The sequence below is a fragment of the Macaca thibetana genome, chromosome 1 (genome assembly GCF_024542745.1).
Source record: "Macaca thibetana thibetana isolate TM-01 chromosome 1, ASM2454274v1, whole genome shotgun sequence".
Lineage (NCBI taxonomy): Eukaryota > Metazoa > Chordata > Mammalia > Primates > Cercopithecidae > Macaca > Macaca thibetana.
The window spans coordinates 142773407-142785431 of NC_065578.1; positions in this window are offsets into that span (position 1 = coordinate 142773407).

Here is a 12025-nt window from a genome sequence, read left to right on the forward strand (position 1 = left end):
TTTAGTTTAATCTTGCTGAAGCTTAGTTTTACTATGTATTAGGCCAGGTGAAGAGTTACCTTTACTCTAGGACTGACTTAGCCCTTCCCTTAAAGTGTAACCTTTCTATGTTCTTATCTAAATATTCAGAGTACATAGAATGGTCTCTTTACTCTGGTTAGAATTTAAATGCTTCCCCAGCACTGTGTATCCTCCAGGATCTCCAGTTGATTTCATGGAGTCTTCCTATACACTTGTGCAGCTTAGTATTTGACCAAAGATTGAAGAGGACTCCCTTGCAGAATTCTAGGTCTCCCTCTCTGTGCCGCGTTCTCCTTCCCAATACCTTGTCACACATATTTCAGCTATTTCATCCCTGAATTCCAATTTCTGTTTTCATCACTCTCTGACTCCATTTCCTTATGACATATTTTGGAAATAGCCCCCAAGCAGAAATCCAGGATGAATGTGGAGGTTACTGTGCATTTTCTCCTTTTCTCAAGAAGCTTAGTGTTGCAGTGTTTGATGTTTAGCAACAGAAAAAATCGTTTCATATATTTTGTGCAGTTTTATAGTCACTTGCTATAGGAAGGTAAATCCATACCAGCTACTTCATTATAATTGGAACTAAAAGTCTGATTAACGGAATTTTTCACTTTTGACTTTATATTTTCAATGCATATATAATAAAATTTAATTCAACACTTTTAAAGGGAAAATTTTTGTAGTGTTATCAATTCTAAAACTCCTCACCCCCAGTATTTAATGATCAGGATAGGAAAAAGTGAGAGGTTTTAACTGAGGATAGGTGATATAAACACTTACAGCATAAATGCTGGTAAGATTGAGTTCTCACTATAAAGTGAGGCATGGGTCAAAAAGTATGTTTGTCATTGGAATAATCCAAGGCAGGCTTAAATTCCTACCTTCACTGGCTACCCAGAGGCTTTTAACGTTAGCTCCAGATGAGGTGGTTCCCAACTTAGGAATGGAGAGAAGATTCTGCCAGAATAGATATACATAGTGGTATTGTCTATTGTAATTCTGGCACTTAGCTTAGTGAAACAATTTGTTGGACCCAGAAAGCACCAATAGACAATGAAAACCAATGTTCAAAAGAAAAGCTTATTTATTTATACTCTAATACATGCTGTGGACAGAAACAGCTGCTGGGCTCCTTTTCTAATAGCTGCAGAGCCTGAGTCTGCACTTCTGTGGTTTGGAAGGTTATTACTATACTCCTCACACTCTTACGGATTCAGGTTTTGCCTTTCTCAGGCATTGAGAATCTAGCACTTGATAGTCCTCAGCATAGGAGTGCTGGGCCTAAACTAACCAGTATTCAGGCCCCAGGTGCTTCCTACATGTTATGTGTCCATTAGCAAGTTACCCTGTCTGAGCGTTGGTTCCCCACCAGTAATATGGCAGAAAGCACCACTCTTTCAGATATTTGCTTCTGCTCTGCCAAGCTGTTGGCACTAAAGATCCATCACTATCTAAAGACAGTGCTTGAAGTTGAGTCCCATAAGAACCTGTGCTGCAGTGGCGCGATCGTGACTCACTGCAGTTTCAATCCCCCCGGGCTCAAGCGATCCTCCCACCTCAGCCTCCTGAATAGCTGGGACTACAGGTACTCACCACCATGCCCAGCTAATTTTTTAATTTTTTGTAGGGATGGGGTCTCGCTATGTTGCCCAGGCTGATATCAAACTCCTGGGCTCATCTGCCCACTTCAGCCTCCCAAAGTGCTAGGATTACAGGTGAGAGCCACCATGCCTGGTCTGCTTCTCTTAATATAGCATGCATCGCAAGTGTAAATATTTAATATCAGTTTTCTCTGCTAGATTTTAAACTGCAGGGGAGCAGGAGTCATGCTAGAGATCTCCAGGAACTAGTAGATGCTCAGTAAGCCACTGTTGGTTTGAGTTGTTAACTTTAGTGGTGATGCACACGTGCATATATATTTCGAGTATGTTGAGTGTTTGAAGACACAGTATGCGGAAATGGGAAGGCAAGGTGGGGGCTTAAGAAGGGGTTCAGCAGAAAGGTCTTTTTACAGTTTATCTTTTTATATGAAAAACTTCACACATTGAAGGAGTCAGATGGCAGAGTAGTGACTGAAGGATTCAGAGTTGAACAGCTGAGTACTCTGCCCATGAAGTTCCTTAAGGAACCTTTGCAGAATATGAGACAGAACAAAAAAACTAAGCATCACAGAACAACTCTATTAATCTGTGGTTGGTAAAAATGGGTGGAAACTGAAAGTATTTGAATCCTGGCCATTGTCTCGTTTGGCCAGGACTTAAGATAATCCATTTTACATGCTCAGCACTTGCCTTTCTTCTTTGGTGAAATTCAAGAGGCAGACAGTATGTTTATGATAGTGACAGCTGTCTTCTTTTTTATACTGAGAGGGTAAAATCTCAGTATTTTGAGGGTAAAATTATATAGCTTATCTTTAAGTGTAAGAAAGCCAAATACGAGAACAAACTTCTTGATTCTAAAGAAGAGATTCTCAATATGGGTGAGACGATTGAAAAGGAGAGGAGGAAGTGACCTTGGTTGTAAAAAATGTGTATACTTTATCACAATGCTTCAGAAAATTGACTGATAGGCAGGTTGCTTTCTTTTTCCTTTTATGTAATGTATATGTAACATTACCTGAAGGTGTGTGTGTGGGTCTGTTTAGGGAATGTCACCTAAAGACATTTATGTATGTATGTGTGTGCGCACGCGCATGCACACTAATGAGAGAAAAATTAAGCACATATGGAAAAACGTTAATTGATGGGTCTACGTGAAGGACATATATTGGTATTTCCTTGCATTTTTTTGCAGTTTTTTGAGAAATTTGAAATTTTACAATTAAAAATGTCATCATGATTAATAAAGGCAAATCTTTGAATTTAAAAAACATATTTAGTCCATCCAAAAGGCTACAGATGCTTTATTTACTGACCTTTACATTTTTCTCCCCAAGACTCCATCTCTCTTCTCACAAGAATGCATATGAATCTCTGCTGGAGGAACATGCCCAAACCCTCCCCCGTGGCCACCCCTTCCAGACATGGGGCTAGGCCGGCTGAGTCTTTAGAGCCAGTTCACTGCTCTAAAGATAGTGACATTGGAGCCACTCACCAAAGGAGGTTATGCATCATCATTCTCCTGGAGGTTTTTATATGCTTTGAAGTTTTAGATAGAATCTTCCTTAGAGGCAGAAGTTTGAACCAGATAAAGCCTCCCAAGTTCCTTTCCATTACAAATTTGTCTGAGTGCTGAAAAGTGAAGGTTTAGAGTCTCTGGAGTAAGTATGACAGTTCTCTTTCTCTCCCCTTGTGATTTGACTACTCAGATTTTTGAAGCTGGCATGTAGCTTTTGTTTTGCTCTGCTTTGTTTTCCTTTCTGTCTCCTGAAAGAGCTGTGCTCCAGTGTCTGCCCAGTAAAGTTGCTAGAGGCAGCATTCCTGGAAGCTCCCTGCTCCAGATGATGTCAGACCTCATGTGACCCAACCATCGCACGTCCGGAAACATTACATCATTCTAGGATGTGATTCCTTTTAACACGGAGCTTGCTGTTATTGTGCTGTTGCTGTTGCTGCTGCTACTATGAGCAGTAAGCCATAACCTCAGGCAGAGGCAGCATTGTACAGATCAGCAATAACTCACCTGAGGATCATGCTGTCCCCCTAAAAATGCAATGACTTCTGGGGCAGCCCACATGCCACGTTAAACACGAATAAAACATTTCATAATTAAAAATCAGAAATAAAATGAAGATGATATTTTTTTCCTGGCAAGATACGGTAACATGTAGTTCATATTTTATTGAGTTAGATATTTTGGCATATCAGGTTCACATTATGTGGGCAAATGTGCCTGTGAATGGTGCCTGTTGATTGGCTGAAGGAAACTGACCCTGAGTGTGTAATTCTCTTTTTTTTTTTTGAGATGGAGTCTTGCTCTGTCGCCCAGGCTGGAGTGCAGTGACCGGATCTCGGCTCACTGCAAGCTCCGCCTCCTGGGTTCACGCCATTCTCCTGCCTTAGCCTCCTGAGTAGCTGGGACTACAGGCGCCCGCCACTTCACCCGGCTAGTTTTTTGTATTTTTTAGTAGAGACAGGGTTTCACCGTGTTAGCCAGGATGGTGTCGATCTCCTGACCTCATGATCTGCCCATCTCGGCCTCCCATAGGTATATGAATGGGACATGAAATCTATAGAGGGCCATTAAAAGAAGACAAGGCAGGCTGGGCACAGTGGCTCACGCCTGTAATCCCAACACTTTGGGAGGCTGAGGTGGGAGGATCACTTGAGGCTGGGAGATTGAGGCTGCAGTGAGCCATGATTGCACCACCGCAATCCTGAGTGACAGAGCAAGACCCTGTCAAAAAAAAAAAAAAAATATATATATATATATATTTGTAATTCATGTCACTTCAAAATAATTATACAAGCAAAATCTTAGGGGTGAAGGGAGTAGAGGAATATTCAATACCCATTGGTAAGGACCCTTATAACAATAACAATTTGAAAACCAACCATTTCTTGAGCTCTTACCATGTGCCAAGACACTGCGTCAAGCAAACTCGTGGCCTTGCTAACAGCATGACTGAGCAAGTAGAGTGCCCTTTGCTTTGGAGTGGCCTTAACCTTGTGTCCTAAGGGTGTCCCATCAGGGTCCAGTTGACCATTGCTCCCCACGCAGTAACACTGAGCTCTACTGGATCACCCTCTTGCTATTCAGAGCAATTCAAATACATCTGCACTTGGATCAGTGCTTCCTGGAGACGAGATCGGGCCCAGGAGAGATGGCATCAGACAGTCAGTGGATCTTAGCAGTCCTGCAGGCACCCAGCCATCGTGGCAGCCCTGAGGAAAGCAGACCACTATTAGTCTCATTCAGGTTCACCGGGAGTGTCAATCAAAATGACTTTTGTTTTTATCTCCTCTGAGCAATAAGCCTTTGGTGTCTGCCATCTACGCAGCCTCCTGCAGTGCTCACCTCCTGTAGTGCTTCATGTCGCATCTCCACCTCTGATCTATATGCTCTTCCCCGAAACTTCCTCCCTTTCCGTTCCCAGCCCACCCCCATGTGTATTTACCTCAGTCTTTTAAAACTAGATCAGGAGTCCAGGAAGTATTTGTTTCCTTTTTCACTCAACTGTTGTGTTCACCCTTGCAGCTTTCCCAACTAGCTGAGCCCCTCTGGATCCTGCCTGTCTGCCACCCTGGTCTCCTAGCAACCCTCCACTCTGCAGTCTGGGTGGTGGATGTGTCAAAGGGAGTCTGGGCGGCAGAGGTGAGAATGCGAAGAAATCTCTCCCCTCCTAGGCCCTGAAGTACAGAATCACTGCTTCACAGTAATGAATATTTCAGAAGAAGAGATTCGCTTTCCCTGGCATAGCTGAAACAGGCCTAAGGGTAACAAATAATAAGGAGGGCAGGGGTTCCTTTGTGCCAGAAGCAGAGATTTCTATTTGAAAGATACTGAATGATATTGCAAGTGGCTTGCCCTAAGGACTAATGAAAAAACAGTGGAGTTAAATTGTGATATCTTTTTGATATAAGAACGGAGAGGTCAATGCCATTCACAGGGGATGCATTTGAGTTGTTCTTTGATAATAATGTAATTTTAGAGCCAGAAGGTATCTTAGGATCTTGTTGTCCAAGTATCACTTTTTTTGTAACCTGATAAACTAAGGCCCAGAGAAGTCAAATGTCTCAGCAGGGGGTCTTCCAATAAGAAAAGAATGGGGTTGGGACTGGACCCCTCTCTCTGAAGGCTCAGTCTGGTGCTCCTTCTATCACCCCATGCTGGCTTCCAGAGTCAGTGTAGACATGCCACACTAGCTCACACCACTCAAAGGTACGGGTTGCAAAACAGCTGGATATTTGGGTAGTAAGTCTTGTGCTGTAGACAGAAAAGAACTAACTAAGCCACCTGACCGCCGCTCTTGGCCTCAGTAGCAACTTGTCCTTCCTGGTTGAGCTGACCAAGACAGACAACAGTGAGGAAATACAAAAAGCTGATCACTACTCACCCATGAGGTTTATACTGAGAGACTGACTTCTGGCTTATCCTTCCTTAGTTTAGGGTCAGAGGAAAGGCGATATTACCCTACACCCACAGTGACTACAGACAAACTGTTTACCTAAAACAGGGGGTGTTTTTTGGTATGTTTGGTCTCTAGAATTTCTAGTCAAAATTTTTCATTGTGAGTGATAAAAATCTAATTCCAACTATCTTTAAACAAAAGAAGGGAATTGATAGGCCCGTGTAGCCAGGCATAATAAAGTAGGGTAACTTGAAGAACCTGAGAAAAGATGTCGGATCCAGGGCTGAAGAATTGGGATTGTGATTCAATCTTACATCCAGCTTTTCTCTCTGAGTCTCTGCTTAACTCTCTGATCTGCTCCTATAGCAGGTCTTCTTTGTTTGGTTAGAAAGATAGCCACAGTCTTCTAGCTTCATATCCTTATGGTACCATGACCCCAAGGAAACATCACTGCTTCTCTTGTTTTTAAACTCAGAAATCTCAGGGAAGGACTATAACAAAGCCAGCTTGAGTTTATACCTTCTCCTGAACCATTGCTGAATGGGAAGAAATGGGGGGCTGTGATTAGCCAGAACTGATACTGGCCCCTGCCTCTGCAAAGGGAGTGAGGAGGAGGGAGGGCAGTTACCAGAATAAAGGGAGATGAGAAAGCTTGCTTGGATGACAAAAAGACAATAGCTAGCAACATCCACTACATCTTGTTTTCCACAGGTGGTGGAATAGAGCATAATTTCCATTACCTTTTGCTACTCCTCCCTTTAGCCCACACACATACCTATGGACCATTGATAAATCAATGTGGATAATCGCATTGGTGGTTCAAGGAATTCTTGGTGAGTTCATCAGTCTTGTCAAAATTGATCCATAGCTGGCCAGGTGCAGTGGCTCACGCCTGTAATCCCAGCACTTTGGGAGGCCGAGGCGGGCAGATCACTTGAGGTCAGGAGTTGAAGACCAGGCTGGCCAACATGGTGAAACCCCATCTCTACTAAAAATACAAAAATTAGCTGGGCGTGGTAGCAGATCCCTATAATCCCAGTTACTTGTGGGGCAGAGGCATGAGAATCACCTGAACCTGGGAAGCAGAGGTTGTAGTGAGCTGAGATCGCGCCACTGCACTCCAGCCTGGGCAATAGAGCGAGACTCAGTCTCCAAAAAACAAACAAACAAACAAACAAAATTGATCCATATCAGTAGACCAGACCCTGCAAGAGTCCTCCAAGGACTGCAGAGCAGGAGGCAGTGTGCTGGAGGAGAAAGCACAAGGTCTGGTATCTCGGCCTAGTTTTGTCACTGATCAAGTCTGTAGCCTTAGGCAAGTTTCTTCATCTCTATTTGTTTAGAAGATGGGAGAAGGTGGCCCAGGAAGTCATTAAGATCCATCTAACCCTAATATCCCACAGGTACAATGCAGGTGCAGCAGCAGAGCAGGTCACTGCCCCCTCTAGTGGTTCATTTAAAGCAGGGAAAGAGCTCAGGCAGTCTCAATTTCTCATCAAAAGGAGGAATAACTTCTTCGTAGAGCCTGACAGGCACATTCCCAAGGAACACGTTAAAAGGCAAAGTTCTGAGGGTGGAAGGACTCCACTGCCTTATCAGTCCAAGCCCTGGAGAAGTGCAAACAATAAGAAACTACTCTCCAAAATGAAAATGTGTAGCCACCCTGACATCTACTCCCCAAGACATGGGTTCAACCAGTAGTGGGTAGGAATGGGAAAGTGACAGTAGGAAAACAAAAATAAAAACACAACAAAACAACAACAAAAAACACACCAGTTTGGAAAGGATGTAAATCACCATGTAGAGTAGAGGATGAGAAGAAGAGAGAGACTAGTCTCATAAATGCGATTGATCAAAACTCATTTATTCCAGAAATGTTTACTGAGCATCTATTGTGTCTTAGGTATTGATTATAAATAATAGCCCTGAGGATAAGGGAATGTTACAGACTTCCTGGGGTTCTTATTCCAGTACAGAACACAAACATTACATAAATAAAAGTATAGTAAGTGCTATAAAGTAGAAACCTAAACCTAAGGTGTTCTCTGAACTCATAATAGGGGGCCCAGACCTTAGCTTTGGTATTAGAGAAGGTATCCCTGAGGAACTGATCTCTAAGCTGAATTATGTGAGGACTAGGGGGTACCAGGTCAGTTGTGTGGGGTAGATAGTAAAGAGAGCAAACCGTATGCACATTGTTTGTGAGAAATAACTTAATTTTTTTTAAAACATTATTTAGGGTTGGCGCGGTGGCTCACACCCGTAATCCCGCCACTTTGGGTGGCTGAGGCGGGCAGATCACTTGAGGTCAGGAGTTTGAGACCAGCCTGGCCAACATGGTGACACCCCGACTCTACTAAAAATACAAAAGTTAGTTAGGTGTGGTGGTGCGAGCCTATAGTCCCAGCTACTCAGGAGGCTGAGGTAGGGAGAATTGCTTAAACCCAGGAGGTGGAGGTTGCAGTGAGCCGAGATCGCACCACTGCACTCCAGCCTAGGCAACAGAGCAAGACTCAGTCTCAAAAAAAAAAAAAAAAAAAAATTAAACTATTATTACATGCTATGCTCTGGGGATGCAAAGATGAATAAAATACAAAGTTCTTGCCCTCACAGACAGCAATCTATGAATGACAGAGGAGAGGGTTTGGAGCCAATAATAGCTGTAGTCCCAGAAGTCTGTGGTTGCAAATTGAGGATGGTTATGATTTTACTAGAAATGTTGGAGGATATAAAAGGCGAATTTTTTCTTAATAAACACCACACTTTAGGGACTTAGACCTTTCTGGACATGCATTTTGACAGAGTGCACTCCTGCAACAGCTGAGGAAGGGAGGCAGCCTGTGTTCTCAAGTGCCATGTCCCAACATCCACATGTCGCATTTGATAGATGATGCATAAATGAATCACATTGCTTCTCTCAGACTCTTCAGCCTCATCCATTGAATTCATTCAGAATGTGGAATGGATATTGAGACAAGGGGCAGGGAGGAAGCGGTGGCCAAGTAATGCCTGGCACAGAGTAGGTACTAAAAAGCATTTGCCAAAGGCATAGTTGAATGAATGAGTACACTAATAGCTCAAACTGGTGTTGAACAACTAGATGATGAGAAAGTATAATCGTCCCTTAGAGATCTGAATGAGATCCTGACAGGATTTTAAGAATCAGAAGAAATCTTTTATTTGAGGCACAATTAACTTCATGTTTTTGTTAGCCATTCTCACTGCTCAGCACCCGAGGCTTGAAATCTTCCTGTCTATAACCAATAACTCGAACACTGGTAAGTGCAGTCTTCTATTATTCTAAAGATGAAGAAATCCAGTCCAGGCTCAGCAATGCCTGGGCTGAGGACCACTTAGCAAGGTGCTGAGATAGAATAAACATTAAAATCCCTCTTCCCTTCACACTTAGACTTTATTTCATGGAGTCAACACATATATCAAAGACTCAGAAGAGAATATGTTGGAAATTAAATCATTTAAAACATACGAGAAGGTCTCATCATTTAAAGGATGGCCATTGATGATCCCTTTTTCACAATTAACTTCTTCTGACTGATGCTCTGTGTGAACTTTCACCTTGAGTTTCTGAAAATGTGACTGAGCTTTAAGGCTGAAATTTGTGGTGAAAAACAAACTTTGGTTTCTTATCTAAAAAAGACTTTTAAGAAATCTTCACCTCATATCAGTAAGGACTTTTTGTTATAAATAATCAAAAACAACTCCAACTGATTTAAAGAGAATGAAATTCATTAAAATGATATGTATGTCATAGAATCACAAGTAAGGTTGAAAAACGAGTCCAGGGCAATGAATCAGAAATGAAGCCTCAAATCACACCCTAGAACTGGCCTCCTGCAGCCTGCACAGTTTCATATTGCAGCTTGTACCACCAACAATGCTTTGATTAAGATTAACTTCAGCAGCAAGTAACAGAGACCCCAAATTACCGACCTTAAATAAGATAGATGTATACTTCTCTTTCTCATATGAAAGTCTGGAGGTCCAGGACTGATAGGTAAATTCTGTTGCTTGGAATCCCCAGAGATGCAGGCCCCTTCTATTTTCTTGCTCCCCTATGCCGGGCCTCCACTACTGTAGTTATCTCATCGTTTATGGTACTAATCCAGCTTCAGCCATCCTGATCCACATTCAAGCCAAAAGAAAAGAGAAACGGATGAAACTCCAGCTGTCCTTTAAGGAAAGAAGATCCCAGAAGAGGTAAGGCAACACTTCTGGTTACAGCTCATTAGCCAGAATTAGCCAAACCTGGCCCCAAGGAGCCTGGATAATATAGCCTTTATCCTGAATGGCAAGTGCCCATTTAAGAAGAAGAGGCTTCATTACTATGGATGAAGGAAAGAATAGACAACCAGCAATCTCTGCCACACATAGCAAGCACAGACACAAAGCATTACTATTACCTCTGCTGCCCCTGCTGGTACCCAAGAACTTGGGTTTTCTATAATCCTTGGCACTGCAAGGATCTCTGGTATAGGGGCATGTGATTGCAGGGCCAAGGTCATATGCCTACACCCCAGTGAAAGGCAGTTTGAGAAATGAAGTGTCTGGCCTAATCAGCATTTAGAATGGGAAGCAGACTCCACATGCAACAATATTCATAAGATATGAAAATGCCCAAACATAGAGAAGGGTGGAAGTATTGAGTTGCCTAAAAGAACAACTCCTTTTCTTTTTTGCTACCAAGGCAATCTGAATTCTAGATAGATCCTTAAATAATTATAATTCTAGACAATGCTGATTGTTCTCTTCCTCATGTGGGATTCCATTGTGAAACTATACGAAAATACTACTTTTGGCAATGGTTTCCTAGATATGATACCAAAATCATAGGCAACGTAAGCAAAAATAGACAAATAATATTCTACTAAACTTAAAAACTTTTGTGCATCGAAGGACACAATCAACAGTGAAAAGAGAACCTACAGACTGAGAAAACATTTGCAAATCATATATCCAACAAGAGGTTGATATTCAGAATCTATAAAGGGCTCCTATAACTCAACAGCCACAAAAAAATCAACAACCCAATTAAAAAATGGGCGATGGACTTGAGTAGTCATTTTTCCAGAGAAGACATACAAATTGTCAGAAAAGTACATGAAAAGATGCTGAACATCACTAATTATTAGGGAAATGCAAATCAAAATTCATACCCATTAGGATAGCTACTATTATAAAAAACAAAACAAAACAAAACAAAACAAAAAAACCAGAAAATAACAGGGGTTGGCAAGGATGTGGGAAAAGTGGGACCCTGTAGACTGTTGGTGGGAATGTAAAATGATGCAGCCACTATGGAAAACAATATGGTGGTTTCTCAAAGAATTAAAAATTGAATTATCCAGCAGGGCACAGTTGTTCGCGCCTGTAATCCCAACACTTTGGCAGGCCGAGGCATGCCTGCCTCATGAGGTCAGGAGATCGAGACCATCTTGGCTAACGAGATGAAAACCTGTCTCTACTAAAAATACAAAAAATTAGCTGGGCGTGGTGGCGGGTACCTGTAGTCCCAGCTACTAGGGAGGCTGAGACAGGAGAATGGCGTGAACCCAGGAGGCAGAGCTTGCAGTGAGCAGAGATCATGCTACTGCACTCCAGCCTGGGTGACAGAGTGAGACTGTCTCAAAAAAAAAAAAAAAAAGATAGAATTACCTAAGATTCAGCAATTCTACTTCTGGGCATATACCCAAAAGAATTGAAAGCAGGTATTTGAACAGATATTTGCACACTAATGCTTACAGCAGCATTATTCACGATAGACAAAAGGTAGAAGCAATACAAATGTCCCTATATAATGAAATATTATTCAGCCTTAAAAAGGAAAGAAGTTCTGATGCATGTTACAACATAGATGAACCTCAAGGACATTATGCTAAGAGAAATAAGCCAGTCACAAAAAAGATGAATACTGCATGGTTCCACTTACATTAGGTGCTTAGAGTAGTGAAATTCATGGAGACACAATGTAGA